We start from the raw sequence: 12394 nt of genomic DNA on the forward strand, positions 1-12394 counted from the left end.
TATACTAGATATTGCAAATAATGGAAACCATGGCACCTATGTTTCTTTTGGCCTGGCTTATTTCACTTAATATAATGTTTTCCACGTTTTTCCATTTCCTAACAAATGGGGCAATGTCATCTTTCTGATGGAGGCATAGAATTCCATTGTGTATATATACCACATTTTCTTGATCCATTCATTTACTGAGGGGCATCTGGGTTGGTTCCATATCTTAGCTATGGTAAATAATGCTGCAATAAACATAGTTGTGCTGTTGGCGTTAGTGTGGTCTTGTTTGTAAACATTTGGGTAAATGCCCAAAAATGGGATTGCTGGGTCATAGGGGAGCTCTATGTGAAGTCTTTTGAGGAACCTCCAAAGTGCTTTCCAAAGTGGTTGAACAAGTTTACATTCCCACCAACAATGAAGTAAGGTTCCCTTCTGTCCACATCCCCTCCAGCATCTGTTGTTGTTAGAGTTCTTGATTTTTGCCATTCTAACTGGAGTGAGGTGATATCTCAATGTTGTTTTGATTTGCATTTCTTTTATGGCTAGAGAGGCTGAGCATTTCTTCATGTGTCTATTGGCCATCCTTCTTTCTTCTTCAGAGAAGTTTCTCTTTAAGTCTTTAGCCTACTTGTTTATTGGGCAGTTTTTTCTTTGCAGATTTGTTGTTGGGGGATTTAATTTTTTGAGTTCTAAGTATATTTTAGATATGAGACCCTTGTCTGTTGTATGGCTAGTGAAGATCTTCTCCCAATTAGTGGGCTTTCTATTGATCTTGCTAGCTATGTCCTTTGCCATGCAAAAGATCTGCAACTTCATGCAATCCCATTTGTCCCACCTTTCTTTGATTTTTTGTGTTTCCGGGTCTCTATTCAGAAAATTTCGGCCTGAGCCGAGGAGACCTAGGGTTTCTCCTATTCCATCCTGTAATGTTTTCAAAGTGTCTGCTTTGACTTCGAGGTCTTTGATCCATTTGGAGTTGATTCTGGTGCAAGGTGATATATAAGGATCTAGCTTTAGTTTTCTACAAGTAGTTAACCAATTTTACCAGCACCATTTACTGAAGAGGCTGTCGTTCTTCCATTCTATTGTTTTAGCTCCCTTATCGAAGATTAGATGGCTATAGGTCTGTAGGTTCATTTCTGGGATTTCAATTCTATTCCATTGGTCCTGATGTCTGTTCTTATGCCAATACCAAGCTGTCTGGATAGTCATCTTGGCTTCCTGTAGTTCTTTTTTCCTTTCTGTCTTTTTTGACAGTTGTGGGGCTTGAACTCAGGACTTGTGTGCTGTCCCTGAGCCTCTTGTACTCAAGCCTTGTGCTCTACCATTTGTGCCATAGCGCCACTTCTGGGTTTTGAGTGGTTAATTGGACATAAGAGTCTCACAAGGACTTTTCTGTCTGGGCTGGCTTCCAACTGAGGTCCTCAGATCTCAGCCTGTTGAGTAGTTAGAGCCATAGAACACTTATCTCATATTTGTTAGGTATGAAAAAAAGAGATAGCCGAGTAAGAACAGCACCATGCACATGCTATTCAGGTAAGGGGTAGTTTTATTCAGTAGACCTGCTGGGACCAGGCAAGGTTGGCACTCCACATGGCTGGGAAAGGCCTTGGAATGAGAGAGAGCTGGGAAAGAGAGGAAAGAGAGAGGAAAGAGCTAGAAAAGAGCAGAGAGAGCAGAGAGAGTCTGGGCCTGGGCTAGGCCTTATCTAGGGTACGGGCAGAGAAAGGTGTGGACACATCAAATTCAGATATGACCTCAGTGGATGCAAATGTGACTTCTTCCAGGTGTCCCAGTTGCCTAGGTAACGCAGTTACTGGGTGGAGACTTTGCTGTGAGGAGTGTGGAGTCTGCTCGCCATCCAGGAGCAGACCTTACAATATTAACAAAAAAAAAAAAAAGATGAGCTATGGCTCAAATTGTAAAACTTCCATCCCAGAGGGGGGAAAAAGCCCAACACCTCAAGAAGACTGGCAGGTCAAGCCCTAGTATCACCATAAAAAAATGAAAACCAGGGCTGGGAAGGTGGCTCAGTGGTAGAGTGCTTGCTTGCTTTGGATGCATGAGGCCCTGGTTCGACTTCTCAACATCACATAAGCAGAAAAAAAAGCTGGAAGTGGTGTTGTGGCTCAAATGGTAGAGGACCAGGAGCTGAAGTGCTGAGGGATAGCACCCAGGCCCAGAGTTCAAGCCCCGTGACCAGCCAAAATAAATAAATAAATAAAAGCCAAATACAAAGAAATAAAAACAACCACCAAAAATAAAAAGGAAGAGTTGTGCACTGGCTAAAGATGTAGTGCCTGCTAACTTGGGGGGAGGGGGGCGGAGGGGGAGAAAGCATGGACACTGGAGACTGGCCAGGCCACTTTGAAGCCCTGGGATTAACACAAAGAATAAAAACAACAACAAAAAGGCAGAAAGTGATCTTTGGCTCAAATAGACTATCAGCTTTAAATCAAAAACAAAAACTAAACAACACTGACCAGGCCCTGTGTTCAAGCCCTAGGTCCAGAACCAAAACATAAGAAAAACCTAGCCAGGTGCCAAAGGGTCACACCAGTAATCCTAGCTACTCATACTCAGGAGGCTGAGTTCTGTGGATCACAGTTTGATGCAAGGAAGGAAAGTCCGAGAAACATAATAGACTACTCAGAAAAAGCTGGAAGTGGTGCTGTGGCTGAAGTGGTAGAGTGTTAGCCTTGAGCAAAAGAAGCTCAGGGACAGGGCCCAGGCAGAAGAGTTCAAGCCCCAAGGTCAGCAAAAATGAACAAAGAAAAAAGAAAGTGAGTAATTAAGCTGTGGCTCAAGGTATGAAGCCTGCTAGCCTGGAGAAAAAAAGGTAAAAAATGTAAACAAAAATATTAAAAAATTATTCCCAGAACCACATGCTCCAGTGCACTTTTCCCTACACCCTTAGTTTGCAGACAACCAGGCCAATGCCCCTGCTATACCCTGTATCTCTATGCCAAAAATTTCAATTATTTGAAAACTGCCTTCCGAGAATTGCCACATAGGGACCACATTGAGAATTATTGACCTCAAAAATATTTATTAACATGATTTCTTTTATTCTTGTGATTTTTCTATGTCATTCTCATCATTACTTCCCTAGCACCTAGCAAATTACCTAGAATAAAAATATAGAGACATATCTGCTTATTGAACATCTACATGTATATTTGGGATAATAAGCTAGTTTATATGGGGTCAACAACACTGAGCATTTTTTACAATGAGCCTCATAGTTTGTAAAAAACAAAAACAAAAACAAAAACAAATAACACAATTTAACCCTCAAGAACTCTACATTTGCTAGTCAGCAGTCACTCATACCTCTCATCCTAGCTACTAAATGGAAGCAGGTGCTTGTGTTGTTAAAAATAGTAATGTTATAAAGGAAAAGCAGAGAATTATTATAGACTATAGGAGATCAAGTATACACAACTATATATAATTCATGATCATGTACTGGTATTAGTACTGGAGAAAAAAATGACAGGGACAGAATTGAGCCAATTGTCAAGACTGAAATATAGACAAAGATTAAGCAAAGTATGGCATTGTGATTAATTTACTGAAGCCGGTAACTACTGTGGCTATGTAATAATGGGACATTTTTATCCTGAGGAGAGCAAGATTAAAATATGTAGGAATAGAGGACTATGATATATACAAGTTAATCTCAAATGTATGTCCACAAAGAGAACATACACACAAATAAGTGATTAAGCGAATGAAGGAAAATGTTAACTATAGTGAATTTTCATAAAAAGCACATAAATACTGTTTATATTCTTTTTATGACTTTTCTTAAATTTGACCATTTTTAAACAATACTAGATTGAATAGTGAAGAGATGCACTTGAACTGCAGAAGATGAGTTCCCGAAGAGTGTTCTGAGAGGGTTTCATGGAGAAAGCAAACATTAGGGGATAAGAATAAAAGATCAAGTGTTAACATATGAAAAATTATGGAAATCCAAACATTCAGACTACAACAATAAAGTACCAAGAGTAAGAAGGTTCACAGACACAGAAAATAACTCAGGGCTACTGTGGGTTGAGGGAAGGCAAGAGGCATGAATGGTTTAATGGTCCAAAATTTTTGTCAAGGGTGATGGATATGTTTGGGATAAGATAAAGGTGATGGTTCTACAATACTGGAAATGTACTGAATGTCACTGAATTGTGGTTATAATAATAAATGTTATTACTATTTCCCTATAAAGAAAAACAATCATCCCATTTTAGAGGCTACTGTTTCCAGGAAACTCTCTGACATTATATACTCACAGGAAACCGTACTCTTTCTTTCTTACATTCAGTAGATTTTAAACATGTATTTCTTTATGTTTTTTTTTTCTTTTTGAGGTCAAACCCTGCTAGCACAGGCAGGCCTGGAACTTTCTGCTACTTTGTTGCTTGAGGAATGTCTTTCTTCTACCCAAGACATTCCATAACAAAATTTATTTTCTAATAACAACAACAACCAAAAAGATCAGTTATTAGGGTCCTTACCCTAGGACTTAGGAGCACACAGGACATCTTGATTATATCAGTTCCCTCTGTCCAGAGAGCATTGTGTGCCTGGGGCTTACTGGTTTACAGAATGTCTCCTGAGCCTGGGAAAGATAGGTATAAAAGGAAAAAGCATCCCATGTCCTGTGCATGAGCAGGCAATGGAATATATGTTGTATTAAATATTTCTCTGGATATAGAACCTCTCTGCCCACTCTGACCTTGGATATGAACATAGCTCACAAGTCATCAACAAAGAGAAAGGCTTTTGCTCTTACTTCCATATTGTAAATGGTTACTATCTCAGTTTTTATTCACTGAAGTGTCACAAATAAATGAATCACAATCACCAAGAAGTAATAACTTACCCTGGCCAGTTTGTCTGGTTTGCAGGAGATGTGTTGGGAAAAACATCTCTGTTATCTCTTCAGAAAAATCTTCATCCCCTGAAAAAAACAAAGTTTTACATGAAAAACATTCCAGAAAAACTGCTGAGGATCACAAGAAAGGTGAGAAGGAAGAGGAGTGAAGGCAGCAGAAGTATGCATAACAATTTAATGAGCATGGAATATGAGTGCTTATAGAATTTTTTCCTTTCCTTCTCAAGTTTTTATGATGCATTGTTATCATTATCCATTCTTTCACTATTAAACTTAAATGTCCAATTAAGACAAACATTTCTGAGACTTTTCTTCCACCACTGGTTAAGCTGAAGCTACAGGCGTTAGGGATAATAATAATCACTCGGCCTTCTGAGATTTCTGGGCAGACTTTGTGGCCTTGCCAGCTCCTGCAGACTTCTTGTCCACATCTTTGATGCCACACACAGCAACTGTCTCCTATCACAAACAGCAAGATGACCCAAAGGAGGATAGTCAGAGAAGCTCTCCACATACACAAGGCTTGCTGGAACCATATGAACCATGACAGCATCACTAGACTTCAGGAATTTAGGACTAGCTTCCAACTTCTTACAAGATCTCTGTTCAAGTTTCTCTTTCCAGTCAGTAAACTTGCAAGCAATTTACGCTGAATGACAATCCAGGACAGAGGCATAGTTAGCACTGATTTGGCCTGGATGGTTCAGGAAGGTCACCTGAGCAGTGAAGCTAAATGCTTCCTTGGGTGGATCATTCTTGTTGTCATCACCCACGTTGCCACCCCAAACATCTTTGGGTGACATGCTTATAGAATTTTTTTGTGCATAGTATGTCGATAGATGTTCTTAATGGGCTTATAAGAGAGGTGGGCATTATCACACTTTGGCAATAAAGATAATGAAGGCTGGAAGAGGTCAAGAATTTCCACAAGATTTCTTAGCAAAGGTTAGGAGTTAAACCTTGGCCTCCACTCTCAATGCTCTTTGCGTCACATTACAGAAGAATGAATGGAGAGTATGAAGCAGATATTGTATAAAGTAAATGGAATTCAGGGCTGGGAATGTGGCTTAGTAGTAGAGTGTTTGCCTAGCATGCATGAAGCCCTGGGTTTGATTCCTCAGTACCACACAAACAGAAAGAGACAGAAGTGACCCTGTGGCACAAATGGTAGAGCACTAGCCTTCAACACAAAGAGGCTCAGGGACAGAACCCAGGCCCTGAGTTCAAGCCCCAGGACCAGAAAAAAAAGAAAAGAAAAAGAATTTAAAAAATGGAATTCAAGTTTTGGGAAGAGTTTCAGGCAGAGAAAATGAGTGCCAAGATTAGGGGGTGAAAGCATAGCAGGAAGTTTAGTATAATCACAGCATTTAATGTAAACAAAGGAAAAAAGCGACAAAGTAGGATCCAGCAAAGACTAGGCCTTTACATCCTAGTAAGATTTCAAAGTTTCTAACGAAGAGATGAGGAACCACTGAATGATTTTTAGAACAGAGACAAGTAAGATCAAATTTAAATCAAAGGAAGATCATTTTAATGGCTGAGTAGAGAACTGATCAGCACTAATCTAGGAACAAAAAAGGAAGTAAAATTGAGGGAATAATCCATGATCCAAGTGAGCAAGATGATGTTTAAATCAGCGGGAGAAAGGATTAATGTTGGAAGGGTGCTAAGGAAAATGCTATCTTGATGATGGGAAAACAGAACACCTCACTGAAGAAACATGCAAACATATGGGTAAGTCAAGAGCAAACTATAATCAAGACAGCCAAACATACTGTCAGGAAATATTCCTTCTCTCTTTACACACCTAAATCCTATCCATTCACTCACTTTGAGACCAGCCAAAGGTTTTAACCTTTAGAATCTATATATTTCTTAATCATCAGTCTATAGCTTAAAGGGCAAATTGTTACTGCTTTATCTGACCATTGTCCCCCAAATTTCCTGGGATTGGTGGGAAGAATGTATCATAGCTCATTTGTGCCTCTCCCTTGGCATTTAAGAGAAAGAATTAAAATGACTTAGCAATCCCAAGTATAAGATGGATTGTGAAGGTGATCTCATTAATACCATCCTTACCAACGTAACTCATTTAAGCAACATTTAACTATATCCTAATATGAATAAAAATCTAAAACCTGACTCGTAGGTTGTCATCCAACTAAATCCTACTGGGTGCAAGAAATTAATCTAAAAACATAATGACATACCTATATCACAAAATATTGACAAAATGATCCAATAGCATGCAGAATTTTTTTCATTTATATTTATCTCATTCTGTTCTAAAAAATTATTTAGTGTATACTTAGAATGTAAATAATATTCCAATATATACATTTAATTTACAATGTTCAGATATACAATGTATTATGTTTGAGTGTTAATAACTTTTTTTTGGTAAGTGTTGAGAACAAAATGAGGCAGGTCACTGCTGTGGCTCATGCCTGTAAACCTAGGTATTTGGGAAGTTGAGAATGGAGGATTATAATTTGAGGTCAGCCTTGGCAGCACAGTTTGTGAGATCCCTTCTCAGCCATAGTCTGTTACATTAATATGTGCTCATCCTCCTACACTAATGTGAGAGTCCAAAATTAAGAGGATCTCAGTTCCAGCCCAGCCTGGGCAGAAAATTTTAGGAGATTCCATCTCAACAGAGAGGCTGGACACAGTGGCAAGTGTCTGTGATCCTAACAATGACAGGAAGACTGAAATCGGTAATTGTAGTTCAGGCATGCATCCAGGCAGGAAACCATACTCTCCCTGAAAACAGTCAAGGGAAAGCAGGGCCCAAGGCATGGCTCAGTGGTAGAGTGTCTGCTTACTAAGTTTGAGTGAGCTGAGCTCAAACCCCAGTACCATCATAACAAAGGAAAACAATGGTGGAAGATCACTACCAAATACTTTCCACAGAATTAAGTATATATTGGGCAGGAGTGTGGCCCAGTATTAGGCTAGGGATGTAACTCCATGGTAGAGTACTTGCCTGAGGCTTTGCATTTGGTGACTGGCATTGAGATGAGGAGAAGTTGCATCGAAAGTATGTAGGATGGTGCTGGTGGCTCACGACAATAATCAGCTACTCAGGAGGCTGAGACCTGGAGAATGGACGTTTAAAGCCAGCCAGGCAGAAAATTCTGTTTAGATCTATCTCCACTTAGCAAGAAAAAGACAGACTGGTGTCGTGGTTCAGATTAGTAAGACATCAGCTGAGTTCAAGCTGTGGTCCTGGCACCAAAAACAACAATAACAAAATAAATAAATAAAGGAATAAAGTGTGGGCATTGGAGGGACTTTGGAGAAAGGCAGGACTCTCCCAAAATCGGAAGACATATTCTTAGGCAAAGGGATGGCAAGGACCAAGAATGCTGATAGAAAAAGATGACCAACACTACCACAACAGCAGGTTCCTACCTTTATCCCCGTCAGCTACTTCCATTTTTTCAGTACTTCATTGAGATATCATTAAATGCCAACATCACTGCTGAATTCTCAACAAATATCACTGAGGAGGGCTGGCAAAGAGTGATAGGAGTTGGGCAGGAGTCTCTTTTCAGAGTCATTTCTGGTGAACATATTAGACAAAAATCCAACTGTTTAGAAAATCCCTCAGAGTCCTCTGAATGGTATTTAAAGTTCAAGATTCCCATTCCTACACCAAACAGATGCTGATTACATGAACAAATGCAGTTAATTGCAGAAAAAAGTTTATAAATAACACAACTGTCATATTGAGGAGTAATTAGAAAGAATGCAACCATCTAAACACATCACAATGGCTTTATGTGTTTCCTAAGTTAAGACTTCTAAAAAGCAGATTTTTTAATCTATTATATCTTTGGAATCATTAAAATAATTACCATCTCTTGCTTATGACTATTATGCCACTTATTGAATACATTATTTCATTTTTGTTTTGTTTTGTTTTTGCCAGTCTTGGGGTCTGAACTCTGGGCTTGGGCACTGTCTCTCAGCTCTTCAGCTCTTCAGCTCAAGGCTAGTGCTCTACCACTTGAGCCACAGCACCACTTCTGGCTTTTTCTGCTTATGTGGTACTGAGGAATCGAACCCAAGGCCTCATGCATGCAAGGCAAGCACTCTACCACTGAGACACCTTCCCAGCCTCTGAATAAAGTATTTAATTTAGTACTTATTTTAACAACCTGTAAGGAATTAGATTGGGTTACCTTACAGATGAGAAAAGAGCTCAGGATTGCAGGTCACATGGCTTTAGTAAAAGACAGATCTTCATTTTGACTCAGTGGATAACTACAAAGCCCATCATAGTTAACTGCCATCTCAATACTTCAGAAAAACATTAAGAACTTATGTTCAAAAAATCTTTTTTTTCTTTTTTTGTGCAAGTCCTAGGGCATGAACTCAGGGCGTGGGTGCTGTCCCTGAGCTTCTTCAGCTCAAATCTAACAATCTATCACTTGAGCTACAGCTCCACTTTGGGCTTTTGGTAGTTACCTGGGGATCAGAGTCTCACACTTTGCTGGTGAGCTGGCTTTAAACCCAGATCCGGGGTCTCAGTTTCCTGAGTATCTAGGTTTACAGGTGTGAGCCACCAGTACCTGGTCAGAAAAAAATTTCTAATCAGGAATCAAGCTTTTACATAGACTAAGGAATCATTTATTAGTAAGATGTTATACAATTGTCTAGTCTGACTTCTTAAACACGATGCTGAAGACAACAAACAAAAAAGAAAATGTCCCAGTCTGCATAAAATCCATACTAAAGGAGTAACAAAAGTTTCTCACTGAGAAATATTCGCTTTGCAGAAAACTTGAAGACTAGTTATTTTACAGTTGATGAGAAATAGAAAAAAATCAAAGCCGGGCGCTGGTGGCTCATGCCTGTAATCCTAGCTACTCAGGAGGCTGAGATCTGAGGATCGCGGTTCAAAGCCAGCCCGGGCAGGAGAGACCATGAGATTCCTAACTCCAATAAACCACCAGAAAACCGGAAGTGGCACTGTAGCTCAAGTGGTAGAGTGCTCGCCTTGAGCTGAAGAGCTGAGGGACAGCGCCCAGGCCCAGAGTTCAAGCCCCACGACCGACAAAAAAAAAAAAAAAAAAAAAAGAAAAAAATCAAATGAGGTTTAGAAATATCAGTGGCAAGCACACTGACAGTTCAAAGAAGTAAACAGAGAGCCATCTTTAAAAGCACTAATATTTGGAAATTTTTCATCTGGCAGCTCTCAAACATGCTAGTCTCAGGACCTCTTAATACTCTTAAATTTTGAGAGCTCCCAAAGAGCTAATTAAACAGGTAAGGTGGCTCAGTGGTAGAGTGCTTGCCTTGCATGCATGAGGTCCTGGGTTCGATTCCTCGGCACCACATAAGTAGAAAAAGCCAGAGGTGGCACTGTGGCTCAAGTGATAGAGCGCTAGCCTTGAGCTGAAGAGCTGAGGGACAGTGCCCAGACCCAGAGTTTAGGCCCCACAACCGGCAAAAAAAAATGTTAGTAGAGCCAGGAACTGTTGACTCTCACCAGTAATCCTAGCTACACACTCAGGAGACTGAGATCTATAGATTGCTATTAAAAGCTAGCTGGAGCAGGAAAGTCAATGAGATTCTTATCTCCAATAAACTACTCAGAAAACAAAACAAAACAAAACAAAAAAAACCCAGAAGTACAACTATAACTCAAGTGGTAGACTACAGCTCAGGATCAATGCCTAAGTGCTGAATTCAAGCCCCAGGACTGGCACAAAAATAAATAAATTAAATAAAAAATAGGGGATACACATGCATTCGCATGTGCATGCACACACACACGAGAGAAACAGACAGATATGTTAAAAAGTAGAACTCAGCTAATGAGCAAAGCATCAGGTATTGAGTCCTAGTTTCACAACCCAAACAAAAGAAAATTTAGAACTCAAGTGCTTATGGTAGTTTTGTAAACTTAAGAACAAAAACACTGGGGATGGGAAGGTGGCTCAGTGGTAGAGTGTTTGTCTTGTATGCATGAGGCCTTGAGTTCAATTACTGAGCACCACATAAGCAGAAAAAGTTGTAAGTGGCGCTGTGGCTCAAGTGGTAGGATACTAGCACTGAGCTAAAGAGCTGAGGGTCAGCACCCAAGCCCAGAGTTTACTCCACACAACTCACCAAAAAGAAAAAAAAAAAGAAAGAAAAGAAACACTACTTATTAATATACGCTTATTGAAAAAAACTGTATTTTCCAAAAAAGGTAAAATTTCAGCAGAATAGTCCCATTGTTTTACATCTTTAATAAATCTCTTCATCCTTTAGCCTAATGAAAGACACCTGTATTCTCTCATCTGCTTTTATACTGTCTGTTGGGTTATGATGTTTCAAGTATATGCAGAAAATCTACCTTACAAAGTCACTTAGTTAGAAAAGGAAGAAATATTTTAGTTGCCTTCTCAGATTATCAATAAAGCTAATGCTGGCATACTCCTTAATATTACACTAAAACTCAACTAGTGGTCATCTCTTAAAATTTAGTTGTAATGAGATATATAGCAATGAGCCTGAAGCTATACCATAAGATTTTCTGCTTGGATGTATTAAATTAAAATCAGTTAGTCTTTTCTTTTCTTTTGCCTGTACATGATTTGCTAACATCACACATTAAATAATGGGAAAATACTCACACTGAGTCACACAAATCTTCCAAATGCTGACCAACTGTCCTGAAATCAATGAATATAGCTGTTATTATCAACACAGATTTCATCAGCATAGTCTGTAAACAGCACTGGGAAGCTACAAAGCTCAACAGAGCAATAAATACATTCTATAAAATTGAAACTTAGTTTGAATGTGTATCATGACTCATACATCGTTGCTTTTCTCGTCGTAAAGGCTCATTTCATTCACTTTTAAGAAATGTTCACCAAATAAAATTCTAGTCTCTATGACCACTTGTATACTTCAGAGTGAAAATGTCATTCCATGGCAAAGTAAATAGTTCATTTAAACACTACAAATGGGCTAGGCACTGGTGGCTCATGCTTGTAATCCTAGCTACTCAGGAAATTAATATCTAAGGATCATGGTTCAAAGCCAGCCCAGGCAGAAAAGTCTGTGAAACTCTTATCTCCAATGAACTACTCAGAAGAAGCCAGAAGTGGTGCAGTGGTTCAAGTGGTAGAGCACTACCCATGAGCAAAAAAGCTTAGGGCAACATCCAAGCCCTGAGTTCAAATCCTAGGACCAGCTTAAAAAAAAAAGACAAAACTGAATTCATTGGATTCCACTTTCTTAAAATAGCCAATTAGCAGAGAATATGTCTTAGAAATATATCTAATTAAATGTTAAAATAAAACAACCTTAAGATTCATTTGTCCAGAAATTACATTTTATACTAACTGCCACATTACCTATTACTATAAAAAATGAGCAGCTTCAACATTCATATTTTCTAAGAGATACAGGCTTTAAATTGTGGAGGCAGGGAGGGGGAAGAGTGTCACTCATGTTTTAGGTACTACCACCTTTTCTGCCTCAATTCAAGATGGGATTAAGGAT

The 12394-nt window shown here is 39.2% G+C and overlaps 1 protein-coding gene across 3 annotated transcripts in view; it reads right to left on the reverse strand.

Moving 5' to 3' along the window:
• Positions 1-12394, reverse strand: part of LOC138819772 (endogenous retrovirus group K member 18 Env polyprotein-like) — a 50656-nt gene that overhangs the window by 24551 nt on the left and 13711 nt on the right. Inside the window, exons 4-5 of one of the 3 annotated variants that reach the window (XM_070011303.1) lie at positions 11518-11556; positions 4877-4954 (exon numbers count right to left, since the gene is read on the reverse strand). The gene's annotated coding sequence lies outside the window, so the exon portion shown is untranslated. Of the gene's footprint in view, positions 1-4876; positions 4955-8302; positions 8404-11517; positions 11557-12394 lie in introns of those variants that run through there. The other 2 variants (XM_070011301.1, XM_070011304.1) reach the window with 2 other exon arrangements.

Source organism: Dipodomys merriami, unplaced genomic scaffold (genome assembly GCF_024711535.1).
Source record: "Dipodomys merriami isolate MVZ:Mamm:240054 unplaced genomic scaffold, mDipMer1.0.p SCAF_818, whole genome shotgun sequence".
Lineage (NCBI taxonomy): Eukaryota > Metazoa > Chordata > Mammalia > Rodentia > Heteromyidae > Dipodomys > Dipodomys merriami.